We start from the raw sequence: 14,019 nt of genomic DNA on the forward strand, positions 1-14,019 counted from the left end.
TAAACCTAATTCATTGTTGTTATCTCTATCTTTTAGATGCCATAGTGCATAATGTGTTTACTCTATGGTATAAAGTGGAGTGATTATGATCAGACCGATACACACACATATGCAGATACATAAACAATAGTTATGTTTATAATCAGTCTGACGCAATCTTCTGCAGCATTACCCAACTGTTCTGTAGCATGCATGATACAAACAGAAAATGTAGGACCAAGCAAATCTGCACTTGATCATGACATATGAGAGCTTGATAGTTATGCACGCTACACCAAAAATGGTCTTTTACGGCCCACTATGTGCGCCGTAAAAGCCTATTTACGGCGCACAAAAACATGCTGTAAAAGTTCATGTCTTTTACGGCGCACAAAAATGCGTCATAAAAGAACAATTAACGCGCCTTAAAAGTGGTTCCACAATGTGACTGAGGTCATTTACAGCCCACAGTGCACGCCGTAAAAGACCTCCTATTTAAGGCATACCCCTGCACGCCGTAAAAGAATGACTGAATTCATATTCAAGGCGTACTCTGCGCACCGTAAATGAGGTCTTTCCAAACAAAAAAAAATATCAGATTGCTCAAATGTCATATTCATATTACCCTCATATCATCTATATAAGAATCTGAATGTAAAAGAAACACTTCATAAAATTTTCATCCCTAACAGATGCCACTACATATATCTCTTACACTTGACTAGATAAGACGAGTACAAAATCAAATCTGTAAGACTTAGTATGACACCACTAAAGTCATTCATTTATCCATGCTTTCAGCAAAGCTGGCAACAAGCTCATCCTGTAAAGAAAAAATGGTGAACAAGTATTTCAACTATATCAAATTCAAAGATCTTATGTAGTACAAGTTCACATTCAATAAACTGAAGTTCAAATTCAATTTTTATAGATTTTAACTACCAATAAATGCAAAAGAGTCTGCATCTTCTTCAATGAACTTGATCATTGCTTTGACTTTAGCATCCATATCTGTATGAACAAATGTTGGGTCAGTAAGGAACGCAGCCTTAAAAATATTTAAGTGCCATCTATGTGCAAAAACTGTGCAAAACATGCTCAAGTGTGCGTGCTGAGGAGACAAGGAAACCCAACAAAGGTATTTAAGCTACCATTGGAACCTTTTCACTTAATTCCAGGAAGAGGAAACATTACTAGTTAGATATTTTGATTCTTCTTTAATATCAGGCAGTCTTCTTGATTGGAATGTACAGAGTCGAAGACTTTAAAAAACAAGGGATAATTAGAGTAAGGGTGCCAAATCATACTAATAAGTTCCTAATACTGAGATAGTAACAAACTGGTTGTGCATAGTCATTAAACAAGATGGATTTAAGTTGGAAGAAGATTCAGAGAACTAAAATTTGGACCAAGTCAAATACTCGCTATTATTTCAAGTCTGGAAGGCAAATTTTTGCTGACTAGTGAGAAGAGTTGGATGTATAAGATGATGAGACTGCTTCACTATCTCCACATGCCTGGTATCCTAAATTCTAGCACCTATGTGATAAGAGAAGCATAGAAATTGGAGCTTCTATGAGGTATATAGATAACCAAGTAATTGGGAGGAAAGTATCAAGACCTGTAAGATTTTCCTGAGCCATTTTGAGTTCTTTGGGCTAATATGACTGTCCCACCACCAAGAATACAAGCGTCTGGACTCAGACTGTAACAGGGTTGCCATGATTCCGGCACAACACAACAACAAAACTGGTTTTTACTTGGCAAATGATGGATCCCTATACAAGTAACAAAGCCTTAGATATTGGATCCAGGCCAGAGTATCAATTCAACGAGCTTCCACTGCCAAATACCCGGCTTTGCAGTTCTATCTTTTGCTCTTTGCACCTGAACACCAAAATCATCAAGGGATTTATAAATGTAAGCAAAATTAAAAGAGATCTGCAGAATTATGTAAGTTCAAACCCGACTTTTAGCCTGTATAATGAAAGATAGGAGTGATGCAATTGATTCAAGGAAAGAAGTAGCCATTAAACAAGAATACACTAAAGCAAATAAACAATGTGGTGATCTAAGGTTCTGCTGATACATGAGGAGCAGAAAATCACACCAGTGCTACAAAAATATTGAAACAAAACACAAAGCACTCATAATTTGACTCCACTAGAACTCAATTCAAAGCATCTTTCTAACTCAACTTATCAACAACACTACCATACAGAATAATAGAACAGTAGATGTCACACCCCAAACCCGGGGTATGACTTAAGGGGTTCTCAAGCAAGAGAAATTTAGAAAAGACCAAATTGGACACAACTTAATATGTAACCTTTAGGCAGGAACAGTTCGGCTTTGAGGATTTACGAAAAATTCATTGTGTGCAAAAATGACTTGAAATTATGACTTAAGGGGTTCTCAAGCAAGAGAAATTCAGAAAAGACCAAATTGGACACAACTTAATATGTAACCTTTAGGCAGGAACAGTTCGGTTTTGAGGATTTACGAAAAATTCATTGTGTGCAGAAATGTCTTGAAATTTTTCAGAATGAAAGCTGACATAACAAGGTATAACATACTAAAATTTCAAGCTAATCGGAGTTCGAGAAGTAAGGAAAACGATGGATGCAAATTGACGCAGTAGGATTGATAACTAGGTTTACCAGCAATGAACCTAAGCAAAGGATTCTGGAATCCACCAGAGATAAAAGAGAATAATCTCAATTTTATTGATAAAAGATGAAAGATACGTTCTGCAGCCGCAAGATAAGAGAAAAGTATCCTAGGGCGACTAACAATGAAACCCTAAGGCCCATGGATAAAAACGAAATCAACCCAAAAATAACTAAGAAAACCAAAAACGAGTAAAATAGAAAAATGCAGTTTTGAAGCCCCAAACGATCCCAAAAGTTAGTCAAATCTGATTCAAAATCAAAACTTGACTTTTTGCACGAGAAACCCGAAAAGTCCAAAACCAAATCTTCTTGAATATTCCAGCAGCTAGTAACCTGATTACGCGTGAGTTACCTATTTTCCAATCACTCTTCTTGATTCTACACCGCTTCTTTACTTTTATGGTTTTTCGGCTAAACTGGGTCAATTCTCGTCCTACAAATAGACTGGACTGTCAGGTTTCAGAAGAACATAGCAGCAGCAAAGGCAACTTAGAAAATTCACCAAAAATTCACTGAGTGTCCAAAAGACAAGAAAATTTCCAGATCAATTGTTAACTGGCAGAACATAAACATATCCAAATTTCACGACATTTAGAGATCAGTAATTACGGTATCACAGAGCTCGAAGTTAACAGATCAGTAGCTTTCTCAGAAATTCAGCAAAGCTGTTTTTGATCTCAATATGAAGTTTTAAATCTAAAAGTTGGTTTATTTTGGTAAAAATTACTTGTGAGAAACCTTGAAGGGTATACTTTGATACAGTTGAGTTTCAGAAGAGAGCAAACCTTGTAGATGACTCAAACAACGGAAGGGAAAAAGAAGTTGCAAACTAACGCAATTTCTGAAAACTACACTTGAACTTATAACTTGATAGGCACAACAAAAGACAAGCTTACAAACGTAATGTATAGCTACTGGACACCAAAGATACGTAGGAGGTTACAATGAACATTACAACCCCATTTGGTTGTTCACATCCCAGGTACGTAGAACCTAAAACTTCCCCAAGTAAGTACCAATGATATTAAGTCAAATGTACGTACAGCAACCTAGCCTTCGCAAGAACTTCTCAAATTATGAACAAAGTTCACCCACAATCTCTCCAAGTCAAAAGGATTCCTCACGTAGCAATGCCACCAAAAATTAGCTTTAGACCAGAAGCTATTTACAAATAGAGTGAGCCACCTGAAAAGGTTTTGAGGAAGACGGGGTGAGCATAAACGATGCCCAGTAGGGGTTTTAAAATCGTTTTTGAAATCGCATTTGTCTAAAATATCATTCTATGCCTTCTTGAAACGACTTTAAAAGAAGCTCACTTTGAACATGAAAACATCATATAGTTGGAAACTATAAGAGATTGCCACAAGGCAGGAAAGAGTTTCTCACACAATGGCAGAAACTAAAAAATTCAATGAAAAACAACTCTCTAACTTTCCAAATCAAAACAGAAAGTCATTTCGTAAAATCAACAATTGGAAGGGAGTGTAGCATACCTTATCGTACCTTATCATACAATCATAACTCATCACATTTACACCCTCACAAGGGGCTTCCCCAGGGAATTTGGGTTATTGTGCCCATAAAAATTCAAAGCTCACAGGTCATTATGCCCGAGCATTCACAATCATCATCCAAGCGACAAACTCACCACTTCCATAACTCAAACATGCAACTATAATTTGGATTCAGAAACATAACTTTACTAGATTTTAAATCTTCAAACTTGAAGAAGCAATTAAGTTGTTGCATGCAACTTTGGAGTATGAAAACAGAGCATGCAATTGCATCTAATTAACAAAGAAGCAAACTAGGCACTGCAAGCATAAATCACAAAATAAAGTACCCTTCTTTTTTTTTCCTTTTCTTTTACTCAATATCGAAACATGGAAAAACATGCAGTTGGTCCAAGGGACCAAGTGATCAATGCATTCAAACAATGAAAGTACGGAGTTTAACGAAATCACCAAATGAATTTCCTTTAAGAGAATCATAACCCAAATAGCTTAAAAACAATTTTTCCCCTACCTCAAGCTTATCAGGTGGTTTTTGCAGTACCATGGGCCTTAGCAGCTTGCTCCAATTGATCTCCCCCTTGACTAACTTTCACGTTTGCTGTCAAAGACTTTACACTATCAATTTATTAACACTTTAACATATTCGAATTGGAAAAGAAGATGAATAATTGAACCCTAGATATGCTGATTGCTGATTTCTCAGCAACCACTACTCAGACTAACGCACAGACCTCAATACAAATCCAATTGAGCTGATTTTCGAATATGTTCTAGGCACGACGATGAAGAACAACTTTGACGAAGAATATTTTTTGATCTAAGGCTCAGATTTAGGTGTATTCGAGCATGAAAATTGGCTGACGAACATGGGTAAGAGAATACTGAAAAAATCCTGCTTAAATAATCGATCATCTCCCAAAACAGGTGAAAAGATCGGTGTACGAGTGCTTTTGTTTTATGTCAAGAATTGGCTGGGCTTAGTATCATTTGGATAATATTTATAAACTTGAGAAAATCATTACTCAAGAAAAAATAAATACTTTAAATTAAAAACTAAAACGACAAATCGTAACAAATTTTGTAAATAAAACTTGGCACAAACTTAAGTTCCTCAAATGTCAAAAACAACTTATTGACGGAAAACAAAATTTTGGGGTATTACAGTAGAAGCCACAATTTTACTCCCAACACCATATACCTGACCCAATTATCAAATGCAGGAAAAAGAGTGCATAAGAAACTGAACAAAGCACTCACAGAAGCAAATGAAATAACCAGATGATGGGTTTTTTGTAAAATGGTTCCAAAACAATCAGATAAAAGATGAATCCTTTGCCAACAATAGAATCAACAACTTACCAAAAGATTTGAATGACAGCAGATGCAGGATTTCTAATCAGCAAGTGAACCTACCATATCAAATGCATTAATTTTCAGCAGATGGGTAACTCATAAAAACGGCAAAAACCAATCCTTTATGATATGAACAATAAGATTAAAAACTCACTAAATGACTTATTTCAGTACTGGTGGGGAAACAACACCATTCACATTCAAAGCAAGCAATTGGGTTTCAATGAAAACTGAAAACGAGAGATTCTTTCCACTCTTTTTTGGGATCAAGAAGATGCCAAAAGAATGAAAACATTGGTAATGGGGTTGTGATCAGCAGCCATGATAGGAAAACTCCAGCTGCTGCAAACTGAGACAGTGCAGTATCACTCAAATTTTCGGACTTATTCGCTACAAATAATGTTAGAGTTAAAAAATTGTTAAAGTTAAACATTGTTAGAGTTAAAAAATTAAGAATGTTCGTAAGTCTTGGATTACAAACTTCCCTAATTCCTAGACAGAAAACTGCAAACTTCAGAACCAAACTACTATGTCTAGCTAGCAAGTGACCTATTATTCAAGTACTCCGAATTGCACAAGAATGTAGCAGAAAATGATACAAATCAAATGCACACAAACCCCAAATTAGATCATAGCACTACACCAAAAATGGTCTTTTACGGCCCACCTGGCACCACACCGCCAACAAGCTGAGTTGATGGGATTTCCGCTTAGCCATTTTTGACGGGGCGTTGTCTTCTGCAAATGACCATGATTTTTCAGAAAATATTCCAAAGAGTAAACAAGCAAATGAACTAAACAAAATTATAGGGTCTATGAACTTTGTTTGGTATAATTGGACTTTAACTCTAATGAAAAACACTTGCAAAGAGATTTCAAAGTCAAGAAAAACCACTGGTATGGATCCTTTACCTTCCTCTCCATAATGTGCAGCCAAGACATCAGGTGGGATTTCTTGCATCCCATATATTTCAATATCTGTCGAATCCCTCCCAGCCTTTGTAAAATACAGTTTTTGCCAAAAAGAGTATCAGTAGAGTGAAACAAAAGAAATAAAAAGACCAAAATCAATGATAAGGAACGATTTTGAGGCAAAGAGTTTTTAACAATCTTCTGTTTTAACAATCTTCAACCACAACACACTCTACAATAGACTATTGAAAAGGATCCACTACAAATGGTTTAAACACAAAGTGTGACAACAAACTGTAAAGTAGCGTACACTACTACAAAAAGTTAATCACACAACAGAACAGAAATCATATGTTGTGTGTTTAAGTAAACTCTATTGTACAATGGTATTAGTAATGTTCCGTTGTGTGAATGTCAACAAAGTGATAACTTTTTTATCAGAACTACATTGCACAACGGAATTAAGTATTGTCCGTTGTCTGAGTTTTAAAACATTTAGTGGCAGATTTTCCTTCACTCTGGAATCTTGGTTGCCTCTTGAAACATTGAAATTTGGGCTACCACGTACAACGGTATAACTATTTCTGTTGTGTGATTGAAAAACTGAGCACAAAATTTTGAGGAAGTTTGCTTGAATGTCATCCACTAGGTACGCCAAGTCCAAGTTGTAGAAATCAGACAACAGATTTAAGCTATTCTGCTGTGTGAAGTAGGAACATAGGCGGCAACATTTTGAGCCAAAATGTTGTAGGCGGCAACATTTTGAGCCAAAATGTTGTAGGCAGCATGTTTCCCTCCATGTTTTCAAATTTTGATTTTACGTAGTGCACTCATACGACAGTTTGTTAAGTTTCTGTTGTGGGAGTGACTTTGATAAAATTTTAAGGTTTAATTGCCATACCACATCATGTCTAAAAGAAAAAACAAAACAAAACAAAACGTACCTCTCGACTCTCTCGACATCTCGAGCCTCAGGATAGCTTCTCGATCCAAATTCTCTTCGTCATTGTTCTTCTCTTCACTAACTCCACTTCTAATTGTCTCTCTACCTCTACTCCAATTTACTCTGTCACTGTGTTGCTTGACCTCCGATTTACTCTTATCCTTGAAACCCTAATTCACCAATTAGGGCTCGCTCTTCATCTTTGATTGAAATTGATCTCGTTGGTAGGACAACATCAACGAGAGAAAAAGAGAGAGAAGCCATGAACACGATGCACTACATGGAGGTGAACACCACTAGCGCCACCGACAAGCTCAACGAGTTCGACATCGAGTCCGGCGAGGTCTTGTACCCCGGCCCCTCAGTAAAGGCGTGAATCAGCAAGGTCTACGGCATCTTATCCGCTCAGTTTCTCCTCACCACCGCCATCTCCTTTGTCACCGTTCTCTACACTTCTGTCAAAGTTTGGTTCGGACAATTAAAGTTGTGATTTTTAGGATTGGGTTTTTGATTATGAGGGAGATAGGGTTCTGGGTTTGGAGTAGTTTTGAAATTAGGTTGTTTCTGGTTTTGGGTCTGTTGATTGTGGTTTAAATTTGGGTTCTTTGTGTTTTGGTCTGTAGGATGAGATGGAAATGGCAAAGGCTAGTGAGGAAGTTGTGGTGGAGAATTCTAATACATGTGAAGAATGTGGTGCTAGTTTCAAGAAACCTGAATATCTCAAGCAGCATATGCAAAGCCATTCTCTTAAGGTATTGTGTTTGTTGGATTTTGTTTGTCTATATAGATTTCATAAGAATTGCTTGATCTTATGAGTTGGGTGTAACTCTTTTGTAGAGAGACACAGCTCATTATATATTTGGTTGTATGAGAATTGCGGAAGGAAAAGTATCTGATTGCCTAATTGGCAGTGAAATCAGTGGCATCTTGTATAAGAGTCTGATGATCCTGCTGATGTTTGATTTCGAAACAGCTGAGATTTTTGTGCTTTTTTGGTTTAAGTTTTTGTATGTTTTTCATCTATTGAAGATAGAGTTTTTGCAGGAATCAACATGTTTAAGAACTATACCGTTTGGATCACGTGAAGCATTGGAGCCCACCAAATCCCACCAAAGAACTCCAAAATGCGAATGTAGCAAATGGGTAGTTTGATAGATACTCTTATGATTCTTTCGGGTGACCTTGTCCAAGTTGTTACAAAGGTATGCAATTCATGGCATTCCTTGGATCTGCTTCTCACATTGATTTGAGCTCAATACCCTCAATGGCTAGTAAGTCTCAGTCTCTCTCTCTCTCTCTCTCAAAATGAATTTCTAGCTTCTGTTTTTTAGAGAAACTAAAATTTGATTGATTGGTTAATTTGGAATGTGTTGTAGTCATAGGTACAGCATCAAGGGACGTGTTTATCCAGCGATCCTCCCCGTCAAGAATAACAAAGTTACCGGAAAGGCAAGCTCTCTCTGATCAGTTATCACAAAATTTTGATATAATGGTCATGTTTATGTGTATAAAGTTTGCATTTTTATGGAAGTAGATTCTTTTTCCTTCTAGCTTAGGTCATTAGTTAGTTATGGATGTGATTAGGGAGTTGAAATTGCAGTCAGATTACTAGCCTCTTCTGTTAACTAGTGCATGTCTAGGAACCAAAATTGTGTACGCCAACTTGTGTCCAGTTCCTGTGCTACTACTGCCTTATTGTGTAGACCTCGTGAAATTCCGAACGTCACTTTTTGATGGGAAAATTTTTCGCGACCTTTGTTCGGCTAAATACTTTTGGAAATAGTTTGGGCTTGGGCCTTGGGCCTGAGAATAGCGTAAGGTTAGAGTCCAAAATTTACTCTGGACACCCAACGGACGGGTATGCTAGTGAACCTAGCCCAATAAGTTAGTCGGCCTTTGACCCAAACCTCTTCCTTGATCCAATATGGTTGTAGCTCATAATGACATCTTTGCATAATTTTGAAATATACTTGTGCGTGCGTTTACAATTTTCTTATTTTACATTTCTTAATAATTGGCGAAATTTCTACTCGCCTTACCTGAAGCTTACTCGTCAAGCATCTCACCGACTTTCAAAAGCACAATTTATTTACTCCTTATGTTTTTCAAACTCGAGCAAAACTCAGACAAAACTTGTCTTGCCATTTTTCTATCTAAAAATAAGTTTTGTGAGGCCCGATCCTTATTTGGCATTGTCAACACTTTAATTTGAGTTTTCTTGTATTTACTTATTTTACTTTTATTTTCCCCATCATTTTAGTTTTTACCACCTTATTTTTACCCCAAATTTATCTGCCCAAGCTGAGCCTTCTCCTTCACACGCAAAGCTCAGCTTTTCCTCTTTCCTTGTTCGTTAGAGTTGGGCAGAGAGAAAGGGAGCCTCGTTCAGCTCTTCCCCTCCACGTTTCCATCATGCAAAAGGGCAACTCCTCCTAGAGAACCATCTCAGACCTTCAAAAGGGAGATCCCAGGCCATAAATCGTCATTCACCCTTCTCTTCTCACCTTTCCTCCCGTCCCTGGACACATCAGTCCGTTTGCGAGCCTCGAAACACCTAGTTCGAGATCTCCGATCAGAAAACTTTCTTCATCAAAGTTGTTCGCTTATGTCTCCTCTATCTAGCCTGTCCATCGGAATTGATTTGAGACCTGTACACCCCTCGAAGTGGAAGCTGTTCCGGAGCAAGCCTGTTCTGGATTTCTGCTTGAATTCCCTCTCTTGCTCTACCCGAATCCCTCACATCTTACTTGAGACTGATACAAATACTTGGTAAGATTTTGAAACCATCAAGTTCCCCTTTCTTTCCTTGATTTTAGGCTCAATACATTCAAAACAACTCTTCCACATATTGAGAAGTTTTTGTTTCACTTTGCATGTTCGAGATTGAGCAAACTTCTTGGCCTGCAACTAGGCTCGATCCAATCAACTCTCTCAGCTCTCTTTCTTGTCAAATCCCTCAAGAAAAACTCATCTTTTTGGTTAGTCTTTGGTGAGTATCATCCGTTCCTTAACACTGTATTTTTGGTTGTTATTACGAATTCTTGAAGATTATGAACTTGTCACTGCTGTTGTTGGTATCTTGCTGCCTTAATTTTGATTTGTCATCCATTCTAATGTCTAGGGATTTTGGTAGGTCATGGCTACACCTTGAGTATTAGAATCGTATTTGGTTCAACGGTTATTTGTTGTTTGTAGCTGTCCAAATATCATGTTTCAATGCATTATGTCATCGAGCTACAACACCTACCCATATAGTATTAGAAAGTAACCTGAGCTATAGATCATTAGGAGGATTAGACATGCCTCTTAAGTGTGTTGGATTTGTGCTAGAACATGGTTATTTTGAACATTGAAATCATGCTTGATCATAGAGTTTATTTGTGTTATTGTTGTCCAAACACCATGTCTTCAAAACATCATGTTAGTGAGCTACAAGACCTTCCCCTTATAGTATTGAAGGGTGACTGAGACATTAAGCCTTTAGAAGCTTTAGATACTTTCTATAGGTGTCTTAGAGTCTACTTAACCAGCCATTTTGGGTACCAAACGAGCTTTACACAAAAGAACCAATTTCTGCAGTTTTCAGTTTCCAGTATAATCTGACCCAGCTGCATTCCTTTAAAAACTGGAGCTGAACCGTTGATAATTTGGGATCAGTTCCTTCTGGAGAAAGATATTAAACACATATATGAACATTCCAGAATTTGAATCACCCCAAAATCATTTTTCTAGAATTAGTTATGCAATTTTGAAATAGGTGGACAGAAGCTGTTATTTCTGGAGAAAACCTGCACATTGTTTTGCTTTAGCTTCTGAAACCTTTACTCTTCACATGGCTTCACTCAAAATTCTATAACCATTTCATTCTTACTGAGTTGGTTGTTAAACCATCTTCTTTCCAAAATTTTCCAAGAATCACCTCAAGTATTTTGGACACTCTTCCTTGACCCTTAACAGTTCCTACTTAAACTCTGTTTCCAGCTTTTGACAACTTGTCTTCTAAAGGTGTTTTTGCCACTTTTTCCTGAAAAACCAACTCTCCCTTAGAGCCCTAATGGTCTGGTTATTAGTTAGTAATTAGGTTAAAGGAAAGGTTTTCTTCGGAGAATAATGTGAGTGAATAGCTAGCCTAGTTTATCATGATTAATGTCACTTATTTGGTCTAGGCTTGATATCTTGGTAGGATCTTGTGAAGTGGTGGTTGCTACAAGGTTGCATTGAGGCCAAGTGCTGCAAGAGAAAGCTCGAGTTCCAGGTAGGGGATGCCTTTAACTCTATCTATGCTTTTCTTGCATATACTATGTTTTATATGAGGCCTCTTGCATGTTTTGGAAATTATCTGTTTTTACAACTTGAAATGGTTTGCATGGATTGGATTGATGTGTTGGCGATTGATGGGGATGTAAGGAGAGGTCTGTTCCTCCTTGAGCCACCGGTGGTGGGCAGTGTGCACCATGCCCTTGATTATTGTTATCTCCCCTTTGTCTCTAGCCTTGTGATTATTGAATTCCGAAAAGTGATTGGCTAGATGGACGGTTGTGATGGAAGTGTGAAAGATGATCAATTACCGTGGGATTGTAATTACGTGATGACGATCACGTGGAAGCGCAAACCGGTTTTTATCTACTTCTTTTATTCAAAACGATAAATCATATTTTTAAACTTAGATATGGGGGCGGGCATGGGCAACGACTGGATGTAGGAGCCTAACCCCTACTTTAGTTTGTTTTGCAGGCTGTTGTTGTCGAAGCTTGGGTACGGAGGATAATCCTTGGAGGCCAAAATTTGTTTTGTTTAAAGTTTATTTTATTTGGCTTGTTTGATTTTGTTAAATTTTTGTAACATTATGTATGGTTGATGATGTGTGTGATTGCTTACCACCAAAGTGGAACCCTAGGGTTAGAACCTCCATTTGAGTTTAGGTCCTAGTGGGCTAGACCTAGAAGACTCACGTAAATAACATTCAATGAACTTAATGCAAACTTGGGCTAAGAACTAAAATTTGACATAGGTTCTAAAACTCAATACAACACCACCTTCCTTTCCTCTTCCTCGCCTAGTTCATAATCTTGTGATTACGAGCCAAGCCCACTATACAAGCCCAAAAATTTCGGGCTTATATATTTCTTATTTTCTATCCTAAAGGCCTTGTCTCTTTGAGGAATTCTAGGCCCAAAACACTTACTCCAAGTGTCGCAGGTGTAGGGTTCCTTGGGGAGGCGGCGCTGTGGTAATCCGGTCTCCGGGTCGCCACATATTGCTTATTATGTGGTAAATAGAAAATTTGGTATTGCTTTGGTTTCAACTCTTCTTATTTAGTAAAGGACCTGTTTTATTAGCAGTTACTGCCTTAAAGTTGCATATCAGCTTGATTATTTAGGTTGCTGCACGCATGCATTTGCTGTTTATCTCAGAAAAACAGTATGCCCGATTCCTCCAACAATTACATGTATTGCTGTAAATAGGACAACATTTGCTTTTAATCAAATCAAATATACAAGGCTCCTCCTTCAGTAAGTTATTTCACATTAATAAAAACTCTTAAAAGTATGGGATATGTTTTGAGATAACTTTTGGAATCAGAAGTTTGTCTTTCCTTGTTCAAATTTTACTGCAGCTATGGTCTGGGTTCTTGCATCTAGTATTGAATATTAGTCATGCCTGGTTCATATTTAATGCACATAGGCAGGGTAGACATCTTGGGTTCCATTTTTCTTGTTACGAAGTGGAACTTTTGTTTTATGCGTAGTTGAATCTTCCAAGATTTTGATAATTTTCATGTTGAGCGAAATCTCTTCAAATATTTTCTTTGTTTTGATCTTTACTGATTGCAAACTTTGTTGTTTTTCCAATAATTTCTGTACTTGAATGGATAAAAAAACATTCCTGATGCTTTAATGTTATAGGTAGGAGATATTGAAGGTGATGCCCCATCAGCTAAGCAATTGCGAATGTCATCTTCTGATGCATTGCAAGATATGATTAGTGGTGAGGAGCTCTCTTTTATATGGGTCAGCTCAAAACAATGCAGAATCAGCTCAGTTTGTTCACTTTTCGAAGAATGCATTTCCTGTTTATGTTTTAATCTGCTTGATTTGTTCCATACGGGGAATTTTTAATGAAAAAACAGTGAGAGGATCTCTGCCATTGCAGAATGAGATATTGTAAACAGAAAGAGCATTTAAATTTGAATTGAATGCATACATACTTTTATGTTCTTTTTATTACATACTTAGCAGTTAAATATGTTATGATTTGGTCTTTATGTTATGATTCGTCGCTTATATTATATTATATATATATATATATAGTCTGTCTCAGGTGCGGACGGTACGGATTTCCGGTTTTCCCCTACTTTCCGACCACATTTTCACATCTCAACCGTTCAGTTTATAGGCCCTAATGTATAAATCACCTCTGCAAAATTTCAGCCAATTTGGTGATCGTTACGGCATCCAAAACTGCAATTTATCATTATAAATACGAACGGTTCCAATTTGACAGATTTGGTCCGTTCGTGCAAATTGCAGTTTTGGATGCCTTAACGATCACCAAATTGGCTGAAATTTTGCAGAGGTGATCTGTACATTAGGACCTAAAAACTAAACGGTTAAGATGTTGTGATCGGAAAGTGGTCGAAAACCGG

At 37.3% G+C, this 14,019-nt stretch overlaps 1 long non-coding RNA gene across 1 annotated transcript; it reads right to left on the bottom strand.

The window, feature by feature from the left end:
* Positions 1-5,458: 5,458 nt before the first annotated feature.
* LOC121049800 lies at positions 5,459-6,608 on the bottom strand. The gene is made up of 2 exons (XR_005801356.1): positions 6,431-6,608; positions 5,459-5,574 (listed from the first exon to the last, which is right to left on the bottom strand). It is a non-coding gene; the product is annotated as an uncharacterized LOC121049800 (long non-coding RNA).
* Positions 6,609-14,019: the final 7,411 nt, after the last annotated feature.

This window comes from Rosa chinensis, chromosome 6 (assembly GCF_002994745.2).
Source record: "Rosa chinensis cultivar Old Blush chromosome 6, RchiOBHm-V2, whole genome shotgun sequence".
Taxonomy (NCBI): Eukaryota; Viridiplantae; Streptophyta; class Magnoliopsida; order Rosales; family Rosaceae; genus Rosa; species Rosa chinensis.